This window comes from Carettochelys insculpta, chromosome 3 (assembly GCF_033958435.1).
Source record: "Carettochelys insculpta isolate YL-2023 chromosome 3, ASM3395843v1, whole genome shotgun sequence".
In the NCBI taxonomy this organism is placed as follows: Eukaryota; Metazoa; Chordata; order Testudines; family Carettochelyidae; genus Carettochelys; species Carettochelys insculpta.
This window is the reverse complement of record NC_134139.1, coordinates 136422513-136440589: the sequence shown is the minus strand read 5'-3', so window position 1 is coordinate 136440589 and position 18077 is coordinate 136422513.

The window sequence follows — 18077 nt, the reverse complement described above, 5'->3', positions numbered from 1 at the left end:
CACTCTAGTATTAAGAGATGGGTTTCAGAGAAGGGCCAAAATCAAATATTTCACACTGCACACCATAGCCGCGTCTACACGTGCACGCTACTTTGAAGTAGCAGTACCAACTTCGAAATAGCGTCCGTCACAGCTACACATGTTGGGCGCTATTTCGAAGTTAACATCGATGTTAAGTGGTGAGATGTCGAAGCCGCTAACCCCATGACGGGATGGGAATAGCGCCTTACTTCGACGTTCAACGTCGAAGTAGGGAAAGTGTAGTCGTTGCGTGTCCCGCAACATCAAAATTGCGGGGTCCTCCATGGCGGCCATCAGCTGAGGGGTTGAAAGACGCTCTCTCCAGCCCCTGAGCTCAATGGTGGCCGTGTGGCGCGGCCCCTTAAAGCTCCCCGCCCCCTCCCTTCCTGTGCAGAAAGCTGAGAGAGCGTGCAGGCAGCAGCAGTAACACGCGGCTAGCCTGCATGCTCCTCCGCAACCACCCACACCCCCACCCAATGCGATGGCCGCCCGGCAGCCCCCCCACCGCCCCCAGGGGACCCCCCCAAGGGAGCCAGGGCTCCCAGCCCAGAAGCCAGGAAGCGAAGTGGCAGCGGGGCCCCTCCTGGATGGAAGCTGAGCTTCGGGACCTGCTGGGGCTCTGGAGCGAGGAGGAGGTGCTCCAGGTAATGGGGAGCAAGAGGCGGAACGTGGATGCATTTGCTCAGCTGGCCGAGGGCCTGGCTGCCCGGGGTCACCCTGCCCGCACTCCGGATCATGTCCGGAGTAAAGTGAAGGAGCTGCGGCAGGGTTACGCCCAGGCCCGGGATGCGGCCGGCCGATCTGGGGCCGCCCCCATCACTTGCCCCTTTTACAGGGAGCTCAGGGACATCCTGGGCCCCCGGCACACTTTCTCCTCTCCAGCCACTCTTGACACCTCGGCTGAGGAGCCCCAGCAGGCCCCAGAGGCGGAGTCCACCCTGGAGGCAAGCCCCACACCCCGGGGGCCCCCCCAGGAGCCCACCCCCGGGCCACCGGAGCAGGAGGAGGAGGAGGAGGGGGACTCCTCCTCCAGCGACATCGGGCTCCAAATACTGATGCTGTCCCGGAGCTCCAGCCGGGCATCTGCCCCCCGGGTGTCCCCCGAGCGTGGGAGTGGACTGTCAGGTATGTACCCCCCCGGTGCACACCCCTGGGATTGAGGGGCGGGGGTAATAGATATGACCAGGGCCCTCCACATGCCCAGATGACCATGGCCCAAAGGACAGCAGTGGAATGTCCCTCAGAAGAGTCCATCAACCCCTGCCCACCCCCAGCACGACAGTGCCATGCCCTATCCCTGGGGCTGGGGGGAGCGGAACCTCTAGGGTCCCCTGGGGGGAGGGGTGGGACACCCAGCATCATCATCATCATCAGCAGCAGCAGCAGCAGCAGCAGCATGTGATGGAGTGGGGGGAGTGCAAATGCGAGACTCAGGCTAGATATGAGAAACAAGCTGAATAGCTCCCAGTGGCTAAGGATGATCCTGGGGCTACAACTGGCAGGTTACACCTCTGCCCTGAGCAAAGAGGAGGGAGGAGCCGAGCTGGGTTTGAATCAGGGGCGGCAGTTAGAGGCTAGGGGAAGGGAGAGCTAGAAGGCAGCCAGCCTGAGGAGGGGGAAAGCTACACCCCAGAGGGGCACCCCTCGGGGTCTTCTCCCCAGGATGGGTTGGAAGGACCTTCTCTGACTGCTGTACTGTCGCTTCTGGGAGAAACTGGGCATCTGTTTCCTAATAAACATCTCCTGTCATACCTGCTGAGTGAGAGTCACTCCTGCCAGCGGACGGGGTGCAGTGCAGGGGGACCCAGAACCCCATCACGGCAGCATCTCCTGGGGACAGGGATGGGGAACCTGCAGCCCAGGGGTGGTGGGACAAGGGACAAGGCTCGAGGCCCACACTAACGGCTGTCTCCACTCTTCTTCCCCCCCTCCTGTGTTCCACAGCTACACCATCGGAAGGACCGGAGAGCGCTGGCAAGGCGTCAGTGGTTCCGGAAAGCCCTCCGGGGCCATCACTCCAGGCCAGCCCCTCGGCGGAGCACCGACCGGCCCCACGGCGGGCAAGACGGCGGACCCGGCACCAGCAGCCACTGGCGACGGACCCCCAGCTTCTGGCTTTCCACTGCCGGCAGGTGGAGGTCGCCGAGCAGCGGCTGCGGGTGGAGCGATGCCGCCTCCACCTGCAGGAGAGGGCGCTGGCCTGGCGCCAGGAGGCATGGGGAGGCCTACATGCGGACTTTCAACCGCATTGCGGACTACCTGGCCCCCCATGCCACACCGGCCGCCGCTGCACCCGCCCTGCCTGCTCCACCCACTGCTCCACCCACTGCACCACCCGCTGCTCCAGCCGCCACGCCGTCCACCGTCGCACCACCACCCGCCACTTAAGGCCATTCCGCCGAGGGGGACCTGAGGCCAGCTGACTCTCGCCAGCTGTATCTCCCGGTCCGCCAGGCCCCCAGCCAGCCCCGGCCAGGACTGCGGCCAAGGCGGGGATCCCAGCCACCCATCCCCAGCGCTGGACTGTAGGGGCGTGGGGCCCAGGACGTGCCCCCCCCCCCTCCTTTGCATATATTCCCCCCACTTTTAAATTATTTTTTTGCTGTAAATAGTTTGTATTTGTGACACCCGTTTTCCAATGCTGATCCTTACCCCCCCCATGTAAATAGTTCTCCCCTTCCTTGTCTTCCCCTTTCATGTTATCCCTGTTTTTATAATATATACATATATAAGTTAGAATTTCCGTTATAATAAGAGTTCAAAAGATGTTTGATTTGACAAACAACTGTCTGCTTTTATTTTTACAAGAAAAGTGTGGGGGTGTGCTCTTGGGTGCTCTGTGGTGTGGGCGTAGGGGCAGAGAGTGTTGTGGAGGATGGGGGGGGCAGTGGGGGGCCTGCTAGCGTTCACCCCACGGCCTCATCGAACTGGGCCCGCAGGGCCTCCCGGACCCGGGTCCCTTCGGGGTCCACCTGCCGACTGGGGGCAGCGGGTGGCTGCACATCGGCCCTGCCAGCCTCCACAGCCCAGCCGTGAAAGAAGGCCTCCCCCTTGCTCTCTACCAGGTTGTGTAGGGCGCTGCATGCACCCACAATCTGGGGGATGTTGGTGGGGCCCGCATCCAGGCGGGTGAGGAGCCACCTCCAGTGCCCTTTGAGGAGGCCAAATGAGTGCTCCACCACCTGGCGCGCATGGTTCAGCCGCTGGTTGAAGCGCTCCTGGCTGGCAGACAGATGGCCCGTGTACGGGTGCATGAGCCAGGGCCGGAGGGGGTATGCCGCATCTGCGATGACACAGAGGGGCATGGTGGTGTCCCCCACAGGGATCTCCTGCTGGGGGATGTAGGTCCCCACCTCCAGCCGGCGGCACAGGCCCGAGTTCCGGAAAACCCGGGTGTCATGGCTGCTGTCAGGCCAGCCCACATAAATGTCCATGAAATGGCCCCGGCTGTCCACCAAGGCCTGGAGGACCACTGAGTGGTAGCCCTTCCTGTTTATGTAGTGTCCTCCACTGTGCGCCGGGGCGCGGATGGGGATGTGAGTCCCATCCAGAGCCCCGAAGCAATTGGGGAAGCCCAGGGTGGCAAAGCCTGCGGTGGCAGCATCCGGGTCCCCAAGCTTCACGAGCCTGTGGAGGAGCATGGCGTTGATGGCACGGACGACCTGCAGGGGAAGCACATGGGAGAGCACCAATGAGGGGTGAGCAGGGGGTGTGTGGCCCTCCCCTGCCAGGGCCCCCCTCCCCTCCCCTGCCAGGGCCCCCGTCCCCTCCCCAGCCCTCCCAGAGCTGCCTCCCCCTCCCCCATGGGTCCTCTTACCTCCATGAGGACAGCCCCGACGGTGGCCTTGCCGATGCCAAACTGCTGCCCCACGGATCGGTAGCTGTCTGGAGTGGCCAGCTTCCAGACAGCGATGCCAACCAGTTTCTCCACACTGAGAGCACGCCGCATGGCGGTGTCCTGGTGCCTGAGTGCGGGGGTGAGCCACTGGCATAGCTCCAGAAATGTCTGCCGGCTCATACGAAAGTTCCTGAGCCAGCGGTCGTCGTCCCACTCTCCGAGCACCAGCCGCTCCCACCAGTCGGTGCTCGTGGGGTAGCTATACAGCCGGTGGCGTATGAGGTGGTGGGGGCAGGGTGCTGCAGGGTTGGGGGTTGCGTCCTCCTCCCCTGCGGCAGCTGCTCCTCTGTGGCAAGGAGGTGCTCAGCTGCCTCCTGCATGGCATGGAGCAGGGCAAGCACTGCTCCTGCAGGGGCGGCTGGGTGGACCTCTGGCTGCTGCTGCTGCTGCTGCTGCTGCTGCTGGGGGTCCATCATGACTGCGTCACTCGAGGTGTGCGTGCCTATGGCTCTGCAGACCGCGTGCTGTGAAGGCTGCGTGTGTCTGGGAGGGGCCCTTTAAGGGAGCGGCTAGCTGTTGCCCTGGAAGTGCTAGTCCGCCCTGTGACCCTGTCTGCAGCTGTTCCTGGCACCCTTATTTCGATGTGTGCTACTTTGGCGTGTAGACGTTCCCTCGCAGCGTCTATTTCGATGTGGTGCTGCGCAACGTTGACGTTGACATTGCCAGCCCTGGAGGACGTGTAGACATTACTCATCGAAATAGCCTATTTCGATGTAGCGTGCATGTGTAGACGTAGCTCATAAGTGAATAACTCATAATACCTATCAATAATAATAGTATAATACCTATGCCTGAGAACATAGGGTTCTAGTCATAGTTGTTTCAATATGTCTATATAAAATCCTTGTGGGATAGTCAGATTCTACACGTAGGAGAAACAGGACAAATCGAACTCACAAAGCAAGTATTCGTCACTGAGGTGTAGCCATAAGTGAACTCAGAAATTTTCAAGTTCATCTGCTTTTGAATTATTAGTATGACAAAATAGAAGAGGCTACTATTCATTGTTTTCAGGGAAGAAAGTATATTTTCTTCTCATGAATATCTCAAAAAAGATTAAGGGATTGTCTTCCTCCTTTAGCATATAAAATCAATTTTGTCCCAGGGTTAAATGGATAAAATATCACCTCAAAATAAGAAGTTTCTAGGAACTTAACGTTTTGTGGAAACAAGAAATTACAATTAAAAGTAATAGTGCAGCCTGCAATATAGAACTGTCTAGAATATAACATGGCTAAAATATGTAAAGGGGAATTATGTTTTGTTGCTGGAACAACAATAGTAAAGCACATCAAAACAATTTATGATTCTGTTCTACGTCCACAGAAATATTAATGTACAGGAAAAACACATTTGTTTAACAAGAAAAAAAACATTGATAGCAAAACTCTTCTTTCATTTCAAAAGAACTAGTATGATAGGAGAGTAATGCAAGCCACATTTTAAATATTCCATAGGAAGATATGTTCCTATTATTCATACATTAAACAGCATGGGTTTGTATTTCAATCCAGGGAATTCTCAAAATGTGTCCATGCTATGCTACTACTTGGGACATAAATGCATTTATCTTTTTTTCCTTAGTATTCCTTTCTCTTTATTCTTGTTTCTTCCTTGCAGATTGATACGGCTTTCAAAATACATAAAGAATCTAACAAGTGGTGTGATCCAGAAGCGGTATCCTGCAGGAATGACACTGTACACACCCAGGACACAATATAAATAGACTAAAGTTTGCCTCTAGTGGAAAAGATGAGACACACATTATTAATGAATGGCGACATTTTGTCCTTTGCTATGGCAGCACAACTGCTACTAAAGTCAGAAAGAGTTGTCTTCTAGGAGTTGTAAGAAGGATCAATTTGTCTTCCAACACATTTCATACCCTCAATCATTTTTGAATAGTCAAGCAAAAGTAGCAATAATAAGATATATAAATTCTCTAAAACTTGTTGCAAAATGCAAGGGGAACAAGGATGACAATGAAAACACTTTCGTCAGTAGTGACAATTGTCTTAGCAGCATTGGAAATGTTGATCTTTTAACAATCACACACAGATCCTCAGGCACAACCCAAGTGTAAATATGAGTGAATTTATTATAAAAAATTACGCTCATTTTGCCATTTGCTTCTTAAAGTCCAGTACATCAAACAAAGGTAAGGAACATAGAGAAATGCTACTTAGAGTCCCCATTCTCTTCAGAATTATACAGCATGATTACTTTATCATGTGAAAAGAAGTAGGAGCGGAAGGAACAAATAGAAAAATGATATTTGATAATGAAGTCTTTGTATCTTGGATGATTGTGGGCTTTTCTTTTCTCCATATCTGATGCTATTGTATTATTGCATTGCCAGGTTGTGCTTGGCACAACTATGCAAATATTAAGATGATGTCTACAGCTCCCTTAGACAAATGCTGAACATTATATTACTTGACCTAAATCTGTTTATACCTCAGAAATAATGAGATAGCAAACATGATATTATGGAAAATTCAAATGCTATTTCCAACCCATGGAGTTCAGAATTAAATTATGCACAGAATATAATTAACTCCCCTCTATTTTATCCAAGAGTAGTAGGTTAAAAGTGTAGGATTCATTCATTAGTATAAACTCAACTAAGGCATTTACACGTATTAAGTTAATATAAACTAGCAGAAACTGAGATATAGGGTACCCATGTAGAGGACATTCATGCAGTCATATACCCACTGAGTTGTGTGTACTATAATTGAAAACAATGTGCTAGAAATTAATACAGGAATTTGGAAGATGCCAGAGGTTTTTAACTCACAGGTTTAAGAAAGAAACAAAGATAAAGAGGAGGCTTTTTATAAACAATAATGTCTCAGTGAAGTGGTACAAATTCAAGGCCTTAAGAAGTTCAACAAGGAGAATGAGAAACTGAGGTCCTCATGATTAACTGACAAGATCAAGGAAGAAATAAACAATATTTTCAGAACTTTCCAGTATATTCTTTCAAGGAAAATGTGATTAACAGATTCAATTGCTTAGACACTTCTAATAAAACCCAGAGGCTTTAAAACCAAGATTACCAATGGATGCCCTCAAGGAAAACAAAAAAGGCAGGATGCCCTTGAAATATTTCTGAAGCAATTGTAAAAAAAACTTAAGAATCTTGCCCCTAAGGTAGGCAGTGTAATGAAAGGGGTGTGGGACAAGGATATCTAGAAACACACATTTCAACAAAGATGACATGTACCCAGTCAATAAACAAAGTTTGCAGACCTATACATTGAAACTTCTTTTCCCACTAGTTCTCACCAACAGAGAATAATAGAGATGCTACATTTACTATATTAACTGTTTCATGGAACAAGAGAGATGTAGAGAGGTACGTTCTGAAAACATTTTCTGATCACTATGCAGTTTGGAAATCCTAGCATTACCTGTACAGTATTCAGGTCTTGTATACCTAAAAAGTATGGAGCAGGATTTCACCTTTATTAAGCTTCCTAACATCAAAATAATAGAAGCTGAATGTACCTTTCTTATTGTTCCTTGCATTGAAGCCATATCTCGAGCTTCATGTATTTTTATTCAAGTATTACACAACATAGATACCAGCACCTGCTAGAAACTGCAATTTGTCACTACTGGAGCTGATTTATCCCCCAGAAAGTCCAGATTACCATCTTGAAAAATATAGGATGATCTTTACTCTTTGTAGCTCTAGTTCATCCCCTTACTCAAAACATTATGGGTGCTCCACTCAGAGAGTCAAGGCCAACCAGTGAGGAGGGACACGGGGCAGGTGGGCACAGGTATGTGACTGTCCCCCATATGACTCCTCCCTATGGTATCCCTAGCTCAGTAGATTGCCAGGAGAACACCAGCTCAGCTCCAGGCCCCACCCTGCCCTGCCTCTTCCCACCCCTGCTCTATGTAGCCTATATGCGTATATCTGATCTTTAGCTTGTAAAGTTGTAGTCAAGCCTATCTATTATCTGAATGTCTACCATCTAAATCTTTTACTATCTCATTCTAACAGTGATGCAAGGATCTACAGGTTACAGGCCAATGAGACGTTAGCTTTAGCACATTTATGCATTGAGCTAGGTGTGAGCATGTGGAAATTTCCAGATCTCTTAATTAGGTTAGTCTGACACCAAAGGGGTCAGTGTGCTGACATGGAATGCAACATTATCTTGTGAGATACCTGAAGGCACCACAAATACAATGGCCTTGTCAGACTGGAAGTCCTGCTTTACCATAAAGTAAGCGTTTGGGGTCATCATGTTGTGCTTCTCAGCATTCTAACCACAGATACCCTTTTTAGGAATTTGTCCATGAGGACCTCAAGTGACATCTCATACATATTCAAAGGGGTGCCTTAATTTAATCCTCTAACCAAATGCCTGCACCCTTAAAATCTTAGAGTGAGGAAGTCTAGTTTTGGTTTTGGAAGGCCTGTCCAACGTGACATTGGAAGGCTTATATCACCTCACAGGCAGCGACGCCAAGAGGTGTCGTGGGCCCCAGGCAAAGTGGCAGGGGGAACCTGGCTCTGTGCCCCAGCAGCAGTGGGAGCAACGGTGAAAGGGGTGGGGCCTAGGGCATTTGGCCCTCATCACTGCCTGGACTGCAGTGCTGCCCCCTCCCCATTGACAGCCATCCCAGCAACTCAAAGGGCCCCAGAGCTCTGGACTCTGCCACTGACTAAGTAATAGGAATGGTTGCAAGAGCTCTGGTCCTGTCTGAAACAACAGGCCCAGGGCATTGCCATCTTTCTTCCCTTCCCCCACCTCCACTGTCAGTGGGCCCTCAGTAGATGATCAGTAGGTCAGTAATTGTCCTTATTCTTCCTCAAAGGGAGGAGTTTCTTCCTCAAAGCTCTCCTTTATCTTTTCTGTTCATGAGTGCTAGTATCTCTTTACATCTTTCCATTTCCTCTGCAATAGCTCTCTTGCTTCTCATCATCAGTGGAGTGAGGCTGTTCCTTCAGCTCCTTACGTTTTCAGGAGGTACCCTGTGTATGCAGCAATAGTAGGCATTTGTGATTGCACACTCAGGTTGTATTTATATTATAGCGAGTGCAGGGGATTGAATCCATTTATGCATTCATTGCCCTAGACATACTATTGACTGTAATTTTAATACCAAGTGCAAAAAAAATTGTGCTGCAGTTGTATTGTTCGCTCTGTAACATGATTGCTGCAGGTCCGAAGATCTTCCTCCAGACACAAAGTTCTTTTAGCTGTTAACATCTGTACTGCAGGGTGGAGGGTGAACCTAGAAGATTCACAGGGCAGATTCACTAGCCTACACCCAAAACAATATTCCATATCAAATTCCCAACCCCGTGTCAACACCTGTCCCTACTCCAGTCTGCCTTTTCTCTGCCCTACTCCAGCCACTCCCCACTCCTGCTCTGCTCCTCCCCTTAAGCCCCTTCACCAGGGAACTAGATAGGAGCTTGGTGCTGGCAGGAGGAGTTGTTCCCCCACCCCCACTCACTTGCACTAGTCAAGGGAAGTGGGGCAACTTGGCCTCAGACCACTCTGCTCCCCCAGATTCCAGAAGCATCTTTCCTGCACTAAAGGCCAGCTCTAGGGAAAATCGTACCCTGGGACAACTTGAATATTGGTACTCTGGCTCCTGCTGTCTCTTCCACGTGTTCACTGGCCCTGTAACCCTCCACTGTAACCCAGACTCACCCCAGCCCCCCGGCATTTCCCCTGGCTGGCCCCAACTGCTCCCCCAGTCTCCCCACCCCATTAGCCCAGCTTCACTGCCTCACATTCCCATTGTTAGCCACTGGCCCTGTGGCTCCCCCATATGCCCACCCAAGCCACATGACTGCTGGACCACTGGGCTCCCAGGAGCCCAACAGATTTTAATCCTGAATATCAGAGACTGAGGGACTATGAAGAGAATGCACTGACCCAATAACGTAGACAAAAGTTAAAGGAGTTTACTGGTCTCAGGACATTAGTCAGAAAATGTCTGTACCTTACACAAACAGAAGAAAGTTTTAGCACTGCAAAGCAGTGGGGTGAGGGGAAGGTGTGAGACGGCAAGAGGTACGCAGTCAGGCTCACAAAAGCTATGCAGGGCCTCCCAACTGGAACAGCAGGGAGAACTGCAGACATAAATCAACCAGCAAATGCAGGAGGGGAGCTGTTAGGGCTATAAATTAATTCAAGCTTTCTGGTTTAGCCTTAAATTTTGCTTTTCATTTTGGCTGTTGTTAGGCTAGCATGCGGGCACAAATGATAACTTACTGTAAGATGCTGAGGATTTCTGGAACAATGTAATCTATTAGGCTTTTTTGCAGCATTACAGAAAGACAATTAAATCTGCTAGGCCAATTTTACCCCTGATATAATTTCACTGGAGTCAGTGGATTTACAAGAGATAAATTATCATACCCATAGCTTTCCAAGTGCGACAATGTGTTAATCCATATGTGATACCTTTCAGTACTTCACTGTATTCAGTACAGAGTAGCATACTGTCTAATATCCCTTGTACACAATAGCCATACCTTCCAATTTGCCACCACTGTGTACAACATACCTACCGTCTAATACCTCACTCTGTAAACAGTATTTTCAGTGCTTTTGACCTATAATCCCCTGTTTGAGGTACAGCACAGAAAGGGCTGGAAATCCTCATCCCCTGCCTTGAAGCTGCCTTCCCCAATCTCCCACAGAAATCTCCCATTGTGAGTTTATCTCACTTAAACAGTGCCATGACCTCCCTTCCATCCCCTGGGACCAACTGCTCCTTCTCATCCCAAAGACACCCAGGCCACAGTTACTGCCTGTTGGACACCCCCGAGTCTGTCCTGGCCTAACCAGCTCCCTCCCCATGCATCCCCCTTCAGGGATGGATTAAGAGAGGGGCCCTAGGGGCTGCAACCCAGGACCCGTGAATAAAAAGGTCCTCAAAAAAAATCTTTGAGATGGAAAAAGTGCAGCTCTTTTTCCTTGGCTGCCTTAGCCTGGAGCCCTGACCTGCAGTCATTATAGTCCCTGGGTCCTTGCATGGTCAGAGTTGCCCTGAAAAAATGAAGTAACTGCGAAAACATTAGCATGCTAAGGAATTCTGTGCTTGACAAAACTTTCCCTTTTAAGATGCTATACAAATCTATGACTCAACTAAAAATAATCACACTGTCATATCAAGTATCAATACAATATTTTCTGATACTGGAAAGGAAAGGAGAGTAAAAGTCATGCATTTTGGTATACACAATTTCTCTTCTGGGATGTCAGCGCCCCATATGATTGATATTTTGCACACAGAGAACAGTAGAAGTGGGAAATAAAGCAACACGTACTGCAAACAAAGCCACAAACAAGTGACAACACTAAAATATTGAAGGGAAGGAAATGTCAAGTGGGTGGTGAGGGGTAATTTAAATGAGTGTTTAGAGCTGTCTCTGTGCTCCCATTGATTTGTATGTAGCAAGCACTAGGTCTGCAACTTAGGTGTTTTGTAAGAGGAAGACCTTATCTTCAAGCAAGGGTTTTATTTCTGTGCACGAAACTTCGAAGTAGCGGCACTAACTTTGAAATAGCGCCCATCACGGCTACATGCGCCGGGCGCTATTTCGAAGTTAACTTTGACGTTAGATGGCGAGACGTTGAAGTCACTAACCCCATGAGGGGATAGGAATAGCGCCCTACTTCGACGTTCAGTGTCGAAGTAGGGACCGTGTAGTCGTTGCGCGTCCTGCAATGTCGAAATTGCGGGGTCCTCCATGGCGGCCATCAGCTGAGGGGTTGAGAGACGCTCTCTGCAGCCCCTCAGCTCAATGGTGGCCGTGTGGAGCGGCCCCTTAAAGGTCCCCTCCCCCTCCCTTCCTGTGCAGGAAGCTGAGGGAACGTGCAGGCAGCAGCCCAGACACGCGGCCAGCCTGCACGTCCCTCAGCAGCCACAGGACCATCAATGGCCGCCCGGCAGCCCCCCCAGTGCCCCCAGGGGACCCCCCCAAGGGGAGCCAGGGCAGCCAGCCCAGCCAGGCGGGCAGCCAGGCTGGCAAGCGGCAGCGGGGCCCCTCCTGGACGGAGGCCGAGCTGCGGGACCTGCTGGGGCTCTGGAGTGAGGAGGAGGTGCTCCAGGTAATGGGGAGCAAGAGGCGGAACGTGGATGCGTTCACTCGGCTGGCCGACGGCCTGGCTGCCCGGGGTCACCCTACCCGCACTCCTGATCATGTCAGGAGTAAGGTGAAGGAGCTGTGGCAGGGTTACGCCCAGGCCCGGGATGCGGCCGGCCGATCTGGGGCTGCCCCCATCACTTGCCCCTTTTACAGGGAGCTCAGGGACATCCTGGGCCCCCGGCACACCTCCTCCCCTCCGGTCACCCTTGATACTTCGGCCGACGAGCCCCAGCAGGCCCTTCAGCCGGAGTCCACCCCGGAGGTAAGCCCCGCACCCCAGGGGCCCCCCCCGGAGCCCACCCCCGGGCCATCACAGCAGGAGGAGGAAGAGGAGGAGGAGGGGGGCTCCTCCTCCACAGAATCCAGGCTGCAGATCCTCCTCCTGCCATCCCGGAGCAGCAGCCGGGCCTCCGCGGCCCGGGGATCTCCGGACCGTGGGAGTGGACCGACAGGTATGTACCCCCCTCTGGTGTACACCCCTGGGCTTGAGGGGCGGGGGGTAATAGATAAGTGTCCAGGGCCCCCCACATGCTCACATGGCCATGGCCCCAAGGACAGCAGGGCCATGTCCCTCACAGCAGTGCATCAGCCCCTGCCCCCCCCCACCCCGCACAACAGTGCCATGCCCCGTCCCTGGGGCAGGGGGGAGCGGAACCTCAAGGGGCCCCCGGAAGGAGGGAGTGGGACACCCCACAGCAGCAGCAGCAGCAACAGCAGCATGTGATGGAGTGGGGGGAGTGCAAAAGGGAGACTCAGGCTAGATATGAGCAACAAGAGCCAAATAGTTCCCAGGGGCAAAGGATGATCGTGGGGCTACAGCTGGCAGGTGACACCTCTGCCCTGAACAAAGAGGAGGGAGGAGCCGAGCTGGCTTGGAATTGGGGGGGGGAGGGCAGGGGCCACAGGCAGAGGCTAGGGGAAGGGAGAGCTGGAAGGCAGCCAGCCTGAGGAGGGGGAAAGCTGCATCCCAGAGGGGCACCCCTTGGGGTCTTCTCCCCAGGACGGGTTGGAAGGACTGTCTCTTCTGACAGCTGGTGCTGTCACTCCTGGGAGAAACTGGGCATCTGTGGCCTAAGAAACCTCTCCTGCTGTCAGACCCTGCGGAGTGAAGTGAGAGTCGCTCCCACCAGGGGACGGGGTGCAGTGCAGGGGGACCCCTGAACCCCATCCATCACAGCAGCATCTCACGGGGATGGGGAACCTGCAGCACAGGGCTAGGGGGACAAAGGCCACAGCTCGGGGCCCACACTAACACATGTCTCCATTCTTCTTCCCCCCCTCCTCTCCTGTGTCCCGCACCTGCACCATCGGAAGGACCGGAAGAGAGCGCCGGCGAGGAATCAGTGGTCCCAGAGACCCCTCCGGGGCCATCGCTCCAGGCAAGCCCCTCGGCCAAGGACCGACCGGCCCCACGGCGGGCTAGATGGCGGACCCCGCGCCACCACCAGCCGACGGCAACAGACCCCCAGCTGCTGGCCATGCACCGTCGGCAGCTGGAGGTCACGGGGCAGCACCTGCGGGTGGAGCAATGCCACCTGCACCTGCAGGAGCGGGCTCTGGCCTGGCGCCAAGAGGCATGGGGGGCCTACATGGAGACTTTCAACCGCCTGGTGGACTACCTGGCCCCGCATGCCGTGCCGGCCGCAGCAGCGCCCGCCCTGCCTGCTCCACCCGCCGCACCACCAGCTGCTCCGCACGTCGCCGTCCCGTCCGCCGTCGCCCCGCCACCCACCACCGAGGGCCGGAGCGCCGAGGGACCCCTGGAGCCAGCTGAGACTCGCCGGGCATATCTTCCGGTCCGCCCCGCCCCCAGCCAGCCCCGGACAGGGCTGCGGCAGCGGCGGGGCTCCTGGCTGCCCACGCCCAGTGCCAGACTTTAGAGGCGAGGGGCCCGGGACATGGCCCCCCCCTTGTATATAGTTGGGACTTATTAATTTGTGCCCCCCATTTGCCCCGTCCCCCCATGTAAATAGTTCTCCCCTTTATCATCCCTGGTTTTCTTTTTATTAGTGAACAAACTTTTTTATTACTATTGTTTCATTTGTACATATTACTTTGGTTCCACACATGTTGTATATAGTTTGTGCTTGTTTTATTTATAGTTAAAAAAAAAAGTTCTAAAAGAAAAAGCAGTTTAAGTTCAGCCACAAGTGCGTGCTGTCATTTGTCCAGGAAAAGAGGGAGGGGGGTGCGGTTGGGTGCTCCATGGTGTGGGCGTTGGGGCAGGGAGTGTGGTGGAGGAAGGGGTGGGCAGTGGAGGGCCTGGCAGAGTTCACCCCGCGGCCTCATCATTGAAGTGGGCCCGCAGGGCCTCCCGGACCCAGGTCCCTTCGGGGTCCACCTGGCGACTGGGGGCAGCGGGTGGCTGCACGTCGGCCCTGCCGGCCTCCACAGCCCAGCCCTGGAAAAAGGCCTCCCCCTTGCTCTCCACCAAATTGTGCAGGGCGCAGCAGGCACCCACAATCAGGGGGATGTTGTTGGGGCCCGCATCCAGGCGGGTCAGGAGACATCTCCAGCGTCCTTTCAGGCGGCCAAATGAGCGCTCCACCACCTGGCATGCTTGGTTCAGGCGCTGGTTGAAGCGCTTCTGGCTAGCGGAGAGATGCCCTGTGTACGGGTGCATGAGCCAGGGCCAGAGGGGGTATGCTGCATCTGCGATGACGCAGAGGGGCATGGTGGTGTCCCCCACAGGGATCTCCCTCTGGGGGATGTAGGTCCCCGCCTCCAGCCGGCGGCACAGGCCCGAGTTCCGGAAAACCCGGGCGTCGTGGGTGCTGCCAGGCCAGCCCACATAAATGTCCTGGAAACGGCCCCGGTTGTCCACCAAGGCCTGGAGGACCACAGAATGGTAGCCCTTGCGATTGATGTAGCGTCCTCCACTGTGATGCAGGGCGCGGATGGGGATGTGAGTCCCATCCAGAGCCCCGAAGCAATTGGGGAAGCCCAGGGTGGCAAAGGCCGCGATGGTGGCATCTGGGTCCCCCAGCCTCACGAGCCTGTGCAGGAGCATGGCATTGATGGCACGCACAACCTGCAGGGAAAGCACATGGGACAGCACCAATGAGGGGTGAGCAGGGTGTGCGTGGCCCTGCCCTGCCCTGCCCTCCCCTCCCCTCCCCTGCCTGCCCTGCCCTCCCCTCCCCTCCCCTCCCCTGCCCTGCCCTGCCCTCCCCTGCCCTGCCCTCCTCTACCCTGCCCTGCCCTCCTCTGCCCTCCCCTCCCCTCCCCTGCCCTGCCCTGCCCTCCCCTGCCCTGCCCTCCTCTGCCCTGCCCTGCCCTCCCCCACCCTCCCCTCCCCTCCCCTGCCCTGCCCTCCCCCCGTGGGTTCTCTTACCTCCGTGAGGACAGCCCCGCCGGTGGCCTTGCTGACACCAAACTGCTGTCCCACGGATCGGTAGCTGTCTGGAGTGGCCAGCTTCCAGACAGCGATGCCGACCCGTTTCTCCACAGGAAGGGCATGCCGCATGGCGGTGTCCTGGTGCCTGAGTGCGGGGGTGAGCCACTGGCACAGCTCCATAAATGTCTGCCAGCTCATCCTGAAGTTCCTGAGCCAGCGGTCGTCGTCCCACTCCTCAAGCACCAGCAGCTCCCACCAGTCGGTGCTGGTGGGGTAGCTCCACAGCCGCCGGCATGTGAGGCGGGGGTGGGGGCGGGGTGCTGCAGGGTTGGGGGTTGAGCCCTGCTGCCCTGGGGGCAGCTCCTCCTCCGGTGTAGCAAGGAGGTGCTCAGCTGCCTCCTGCATGGCGTGGATCAGGGCAAGCCCTGCTCCTGCCGGGAGGGCTGGGTGGACCTCTGGCTGCTGCTGCTGCTGCTGCTGCTGCTGCTGCTGCTGCTGCTGCTGGGGGTCCATGCCTGCGTCGCCCGGGGTCTGTGTGCCTATGGCTCCTGAGTGTGTCTGGGAGGGGCCCTTTAACGGAGCGGTTAGCTGTTGCCCCAGAAGCGCTGGTCCGCCCTGTGACCCTGTCTGCAGCTGTGCCTGGCATCCCTATTTCGATGTGTGCTACTTTGGCGTGTAGACGTTCCCTCGCAGCGCCTATTTCGATGTTGTGCTGCGCAACGTCGAAGTTGAACATCGACGTTGCCAGCCCTGGAGGACATGTAGACGTTATTCATCGAAATAGCCTATTTCGATGTTGCTGCATCCAAATAAGCTATTTCGATGTAGGCTTCACGTGTAGACATAGCCAATATGAAACAAGGAGAGCTTTGCTACAGCACTTGCACTTTGAAGAACCAGAACTACACTAAGCAGCAAAGATCTGACCTTAATGGTTTCCAATATCTCCCCGCAAATGAATTATATAACTCAATCGAAATCACTTGTCTGGCATCCAACTCTAATTGGAAGACCAAACAAATAAACAGGATCTATGGTAAAGTTCTTCCAGTTTAACAATTTGCCATGTATTAATTAGTAAAAAGGGAAATAAGAACAACCCAGGAAACTACAGACCAATCAGTTTAACTTCTGCTCCAGGAAAGATAATGAAGCAAGTAATTAAGAAATTAACCTGCAAACATCTGGAAGTAAATAAGGTGATAGGTAACAGCCAGCATGACTTTGAAAAGGACAAATCATGTCAAACCAATACTCCCAGCTATCTCCAAAATACCACTGACTTCCTGAGGAAATTACAAAACATCAGAAAAGTTCCTGACAACACCATCCTTGCCACCATGGATGTAGAGGCTCTGTACACTAATATTCCACACGAAGACAGATTACAAGTGATCAGGAAAACCATCCCTGATGTTACCACAGCCAATCTGGTGTCTGACCTCTGTAACTTTGTTCTCACCCACAATTATTTCTGATTTGGGGACAATTTATACCTCCAGATTAGTGGAACAGCTGTGGGCACCTGTATGGCCTCACAATATGCTCATATATTTATGGCTGACCTGGAACAACAATTCCTCATCTCTCGTCCCCTATTACCCCTCCTCTACTTAAGATACATTGATGACATCTTTATGATTTGGACCAATGGTATGGAGACTCTAGAAGAATTCCACAGAGACTTGAACAATCTGCACCCCACCATGAACTTATGCCTCGACTACTCCACGTGAGAGTTACATTTCCTGGACACTACAGTACAAATCAAAGATGGCCTGATTGGTACCACACTGTACTGGAAACCCACTGATTGCTATACTTACCTACATGCTTCTAGCTTCCATCCTGCACACACAACTAGATCCATTGTTTACAGTCAAGCCCTCAGGTACAATCAATCGCTTTTGCTCTAACCCTACTAACAGAGACTGAATACTACAAGATATTTACCAGATATTCATAAACCTGAATTACCCACCAGGAGAAAAAAAAACAAATTGACAGGGCCAGACGAATACCCAGAGACCAGCTACTCCAAGATAGGCCCAAAAAAGCCAAGAACAGAACACCATGATCATTATCTACAGCCCCCAACTCAAACCACTGCAATGCATTATTAAAGATGTACAACCTATCCTTACTCAAGATGCCACACGCCAGGAGGCCCTAGGTGACAGGCCTGTTCTCTCCTACAGACAACCTCCCTACCTTATGAGGATTGTCACCAACAACCACAGTCTATACCACAGGAACTCCAATCCTGGAACTTTTCCTTGCAACGAGGCCCGTTGACAACTTTGTCCACATATCTATTCTGGAGATACCATCACTGGATCTAACCAGGTTACTCACAGAATCATGGGCACATCCTCATGTTCCTCAACTAACATCATATATGCCATCATATGCCAACAATGCCCACATGCTTTATATATTGTACAGACTTCAAACGCTCTTAAACAAAGAATTAATGGGCATAAAACAGACATAAAAACACTCCTGATTCGCAAACCTGTCAGCCATCACTTTAATGGAGTGGGCCATTCTGTTAATGACCTGAAAGTCTGCATTTTACTGAAGAGAAATTTTCACAACAGTTTGGACAAAGAGGCTGCTGAACTCTCTTTTATATTCAAATTCGACACATTAACACGTGGTTTGAACCGGGATGAGAATTTTCTAGC